Source organism: Carlito syrichta, unplaced genomic scaffold, assembly GCF_000164805.1.
Source record: "Carlito syrichta isolate Samal-C Ts95f unplaced genomic scaffold, Tarsius_syrichta-2.0.1 Scaffold308732, whole genome shotgun sequence".
NCBI classification, from domain to species: Eukaryota; Metazoa; Chordata; class Mammalia; order Primates; family Tarsiidae; genus Carlito; species Carlito syrichta.
This window is the reverse complement of record NW_007252828.1, coordinates 350,045-356,493: the sequence shown is the minus strand read 5'-3', so window position 1 is coordinate 356,493 and position 6,449 is coordinate 350,045.

Genomic DNA, 6,449 nt, shown 5'->3' with positions numbered 1-6,449 from the left:
AAACAGTCAAGGACTTAGACACAAAAACGTGCCCCATAAACAATTGCTCAAAACCTATTTCCCTCAACTTAAAGCCCTCAATAAGCCTGCAAGACACTAATCACCCCTTTCTATGCTTACTAGAAGACCAAACCCAGGACTACTGTAAATGGTGGCCTGATCAATACGGTGGCTGTCCCTACTGGTCATGCAGAATTCACTATGCTGACGGATCCATCAGCAGAGCAAAATGGGGGGGCAAGCTTCCTTGTCCGCTACTACATAGGAACTCCGGGGCATGGAGGCCGCTTCTCCAACTTCTTTTTTGATATCCTAACCTGACCGCTAACCTCTGGAAAGACCTCATATACGTAGCTATCTACCCAAAGGAATGGTACACCTGTCCCACCAGGCACCTATCCATCTCTCGCTCCACCTTTACCCCTTCTGTCATGGTATCAGTGGAGGAGCACATAAAAACCCAAGAACAACAGCTCCTGGCAGTGGTAGACCCATTGCCCCCTTCCTCAGAAGACCACCTCTCCTTACAACCCTCCCAACATTTCCCTTCATGGTTTACCATAATAGGCCACACCCTCCGCTTCTTAAACCAATCCTTCCCTTCTCTTCCTTCTTCACAGTGTTTTCTTTGTGCCTCATTACAATGACCTTTGCTGGCTGCCATTCCGCTTCCTGCCTCGCCCCACAGTAATAGTACCCTCAACCTGTCTTCCACTGGAGAGGCCATCACCAAACCTCAGTCCTCATTCTCCTTAAAAATCCAATTCTCTCCAATCATTACAAAGACAAATAACGAGCATAGCACAAGTAGCCCTCCAAAATCATCGGGCTCTAGATCTCCTAACAGCCGAAAAGGGAGGCACTTGTCTTTACCTCCAAGAGGAGTGCTGTTATTACATTAACAAGTCAGGAGTCATTGAACAAAACATTAATAAATTACAACACCTCTCCTCACAACTCCAAGGGGCAAAACCTTCACAAATCGGCAGCCTATTATAAAACTCCCTACTCACCTGGCTTTTGCCTATCATCATACCTGTCATTCTCATTTTCGGTCTGTGCTCCTTTCTCCCATGTATCATCAAGTTTCTCCAGTCACAACTTTTAAAAATCTCTAATCAAAGCATTAACCTCCTGCAGAATTATGACCTCCTGCCCACCGAAGATCCAGGTCTTGACTGTCCCAACCCTACAAACCTCTAATCTTGTCTTCTCATTTCAGACATGCTCGCCTCAAGGTTTACCCCCTACCACCTACCACTCAGATTCTCAGCATTTCTTGACCACCTTCTTCGTGACAGCTGGCTCCTCCCTTTCCCGTGTCCACTCGACGACTGGCCAGACCAGCTTGCCATTTTCCACTTATAAGGCACCTTCCAGGACTTCCACCCAAATGAAATTTTTTCTTTTGGCGCCTGCTTGTGGGGGCTCATGTGGCTTGTCCTTTCACACACCTCACCCACCGACGCCCATTTTCAGCAGGAAGTAGCCGGACAGACAAATGCTGCCCCTCTCCTGTATAACTAAAGAGGCGGGAATGAAGAGCTACCACCAAGCCACACGTAAAGTCACATCCCCTCCCTTTCCTGGAAACGGTGACCTGGCAAACTAAAATGGCGATTGAAAAGGTGCTTTTCCTTTGTTCTTTCTCGGTGCCTTCCTTTGTTCTCCCTCCGCACCCCTTCCCGTGCCCGCAAAAAACCCACCAACCTGGATGGAACTCTGCCAGCTGACCAATTATCGACTGACAGGTCGCCCTAAGCCCCCATAAAGGCTGGAGCGCCCTTGCTTCAGCACTACAGCCTGACCCTCAGGTCCTGCAGCCACCGCGTTTGACCCATTAAATCTCTTGGCCTTAACGGGTGTTGAGTCTCACTGTGCGCCACCGTCTTTCACACCGCATCATGCTGTGTGCAGGTAGGAGCATCACTGTAGCTCTCTAGAGAAGATACTGAATTCGAGGAGCTTGTGTCTGAAAGAAACTTTGAGTCTTCTAATACTCTTCTCAGCTCATCTTCTGAGATTTGGGATGATTTACATCAGAGTTTGCTTGATGGGGAATAAAATGGGCACATGTTTTGGGACAAATTAACAACAACAACAACAATAACAAAATTGGCTGGGCGCAGTGGCTTACACTTTGGGAGGCAGAGGCGAGAGGATTGCCTGAGCCCAGGAGTTTGAGACTAGCCCGGGCAACTCGGCGAGACCTCATCTCTACAATAAGTAAAAAAAAATAAAATTTTCCAGGTGTGGTAGTGCGTGCCTGTAGTCCCTGTTACTTGGAAGGCTGAGGCAGAAGGATCCCCTGAGCCCAGCAGGTCGAGGCTGTGGTAGCCATGAACATGCTGCACTCCAGTCTGGGCAACAGAGTGAAACTCTGACTCAAAATCAAAACAGAACAACAACAACAACAAACCAAAAAAATGTATTCCCATTCAATTTATATCTTTGGAATAAATGAATATAATAACCGAAAACTGAAAATAACACAAGTGTCCATCAATAGGAGACAGGATAAACAAAATGTGGTATGTTTATACAATGGCATACTACCCAGTAGTCCCAAAGAGCAAATTACAGGCACAGCATGGATGAACCTAACCCAAAGAATAAAAGAATAAGAGGTTGATGATATGAAGTCAAAGAACAGGCAAAACTAGACAAATGATGATAGAAGTTTAAAAAAGTGATTATTTCTTGAAGTGAGTATTGATTGAAACAGGGTTTTTTTTCTCTCTTTGTTTTTGAGTTGGAGTCTCACTCTGTCGCCCAGGCTGGAGTGCCATGGCACACTCACAGCCACCTCAGCATTGACCTGCTGAGCTCTGGCGATCCTTCCGCCTCTGCCTTCCAAGTAGCCGGAACTACAGACACGTGCTACCATGCCCGGCTAATTTTTTATTTATTGTAGAGACGAGGTCTCGCCAAGTTGCCTAGGTGGGTCTTGAACCTACGGGCTCAGTCAATTCACTCGTCTCAGCCTCCCAAAGTGCTGAGATTACAGGCTGAATCACTGAGTCTGGCCTGAAACAGGGTTTGAAAAAATTTTCTGGAATGATGGATCTTGACCTGGGGTACCTGTTGCATGGGTGAATACATACAGAAAAGTCATTGAGCTGCACACTTAAGGTGTGCACATTTTATGGAATATAAATCATACCAATCCTCCCTGCCCCCTGAAACTTCCAACAGTGAAAACATACAGAACGAGAACTACGTGGCTCACTGATATGGGACACTTAATGCTGAGAAGCTCAATGAAGCCCTTTTGATAGTAAGTGACAGCGACAGATTTCCCCTTGTCTAGCAGTTTAAAGTAACTTGGGCATGTCACTTGATATCTCTGAATTTTAGTTTTTTTTCAAAGAAAGTTCATCTGTTCATCACACACAGACTCCGTTACCCACAGGCACTGGTTCAGCCGTGGTGAGGGCATAGATGCCCCAGCTTCAGCCCCTGAGGCTGTTCTGCTGCAGCGCTGGACTCCTGGGCACTGTCCTATCCGTTGTACAGGTACCACAGCAGTGCTGAAGAGGCCTCTTTTGTTTGGGCCTCCTCCCAGGACCTCGCTTCTGATGCTCGGCAGTTGCTCTTGTCCTCCAGCCTGCTGGTTCTCATAAACTCTTCCTATTTGTTGACTGAGATTGAATCCACAAGGCGAGGAATTAGGGAGAGGGTAGAGAATCCAGGCGATCTGATCCCTACCCAGCCTCCAGAGCCCTAAGCATGTGGCCAGGAATCCAAGTCTGATGTGTCCTGGGGAGACAGATGACAAAGGTCCTCCCTGAGACAGTTGCACAGACACAGAAAGAGACACTCCTCTTTCCAGCCCAGCTCACCCTACCCCACCCCAGGGGGCTGGTCCCAGCAGTATCTCTCCCATGCCCAATGGCCGCAGGCCCCTGGGGGAGACATGTCATTTGTGTCGCAGGAGCAGCATCGGGTGAATTTCCATCTGCGGCATCTACCCCAACCTTCCCTCTGACATAAGGGCAGACACAAAGGCTCCTGTTTGCTGGTGGGAAAACTTAAGCTCTGAGGAAAGAGGCACCCTAATGTGGGGTCCTCGGGTATAGGTCACACTTGCACATCCCAGACTGAGACTTGGGATCAACCCAGGAAGCCAGTTTATCGCCTTGACCCAGAATGCGGTAAACAGTCTTTGGCCAGGACATTCTCCTATCGGAAGCAGGGTCCAGAGAAAGCACAAATAATGGTCCAATAAAACCATAGATAATAAAACCAGAATGCAATTAGAGACCAGAGATCCAACTCTATTTTACAGATGAGAAAATTTAAGCCACGAGCGGCGAGGCAACTTGCTTAAGGGCAAAAGTCAATCAGTGTAAAACTTGGCAAAGAGCAGAAGGGACTGAGCAGCCCCAAATTCCTGAGCCAATAGGTAGAACCTACTATATCTTATTTTGTCCCACAAGACCAGGGCTTTTCGATCTCAGCACTATTGGCAGTTGGGACGAGACAATTCCTTGTTGCATTGTGGGATATTCCATGCGGTAGATGCCAGTAGCATCCCTCACCTACTTGTGACAACCAAAAATTCTCCAGACATTGCCAAGTGTTCCCCGAGGACAACACTGGGCCTGGTTGAGAGGCATTGAGAGAGAGCCGATTCTGCTAGTTCGGCACTTAGAGACACGCTCGTCACCTGTGGCATTTAGAGACACGCTTGTCTCATGGCCAGTCTGCAGCTGTTCCACAGCACAGACAGGGTCTGGTGAACTGTTGTGTTTCCTTCTTGCACGGCAGCGGCGTGTGAGAGGTGCAGCGAATGGGTTTGAGTGATCAAGTGAGACCCTGGAATGTAACTCTCACTCGCTGGTTGTCAAGTGTCCTAGGAAACATCAGCCTGTTGTGGTCTGGCAGAAGAAGCAGGTGGATGCCCTGCATGGCCTCCTGTCTGGGCAGTGAGATCCTGTTCACCTCTTCTCATCATAACCACAGTGCCACGAAGGCATCTTCCTGAGCGTCTTCTGCAGGCACCAAGCTTAATTATGTGGCTTCTCTTCATTCTCACAAAGCAAAAGACACAGACACCACTGGAAGAGGTTTTTCTCGCTGGGAATCAGACAGCATTTTGGAATGCTAAGCCTTGAGATTCTCACAGGAGAAAAAAGCCCCGAGTGTAGCCATTAGAAGGCCAGGAGAGCCACGGGAGAATATTTGTCACAGAGTCATAACATCTTGGCACTGGGAAAGTCACAAGTGAAATATGAAAGGAATCGTCTCCACCACAAAATCCTATTTTATTGTTGTTCTTAATCCCAGAAATTTTCACCAATATTGACTTTGGGGGAAATGACTAAACAATTCTGTGTCTGTTTTCCAAGTGATAAAATGCTTGAGAGGGCAGAGCCCTCTTTTGTAAGAAGCAAACAAAACCAAATGAAGCAATGAAACAAAACAAAGAGGGCTGCTAGGTTGTAAAATATGAGTTCCAGTGAATCTTGGAAGGGAGGGTTTACTTTGAGCAGAATAAAAATAAAAGAAAAGAGTGAGAGAAAAAGTACCAGCTATTGGTTAAATCGATCTTAGAGGGAAATTCATTAAAAAAATGAAAAGATGGACTAACTTGTCATGGATTTCACTGGTTAATTAACTCAAACGGACAAATTGATTTGAAAGAGAACACAGTTAAAACAGCAGTAAGGACAAAAAGAGAATAAAGACCTAGAGTGAGAGGGAAAAGCAATTATGATAGAAGAAAGGCTGGTGGCACTGGGTTAATATTACTTTATTTGTTTTACTTATTTATTTTTATTTTTAATCTTTTTAGAGATAAGGTCTCACTCTGTCCCCAGGCTAGAGTGCAGTGGTGTGATCATAGCTCACCGCAGCCTCAAATTCCTGGGCTCAGGCAATCCTCCCACCTCGGCCTCCTGAGTAACTGAGATTACATGTGTGTGACACCATGTCTGACTAATTTTCCAATATTTTGTGCAGATGGGGGGGGTCTCGTTATGTTGCCCAGGCTGGTCTTGAACTCCTGGCCTCAAGCAAACCTCCCACCTTGGCCTCCTAAAATGCTAGGATACAGACGTGAGTTACCACTCTCAAGCCTATGTTCCTTTAAAGGTGAGTTTGCCCCTGTATATTAGAAACTCCAGCATAAAGCCCTCATGTTGGTCATCACTGCACTAGAATTTGTGTGGTTGTTTTTCAGCCTAAGTTCAGGTACGTGATAATATCAGGGATATATCAAGATGAGACTGTTAATTATTCTTTTTTTTTTTTTTTGAGTTGGAGTCTCACTCTGTCACCCAGGCTGGAGTGCAGTGGCACACTCACAGCCACCCCAGCGTCAACCTGCTGGGCTCTGGCGATCCTTCCAAGTAGCTGGAACTATAGGCACGTGTACCACACCTAGTTAATTTTTTCTTTTTCTTTTTTTTTTTTTTGAGTTGGAGTCTCACTCTGTTGCCCAGACT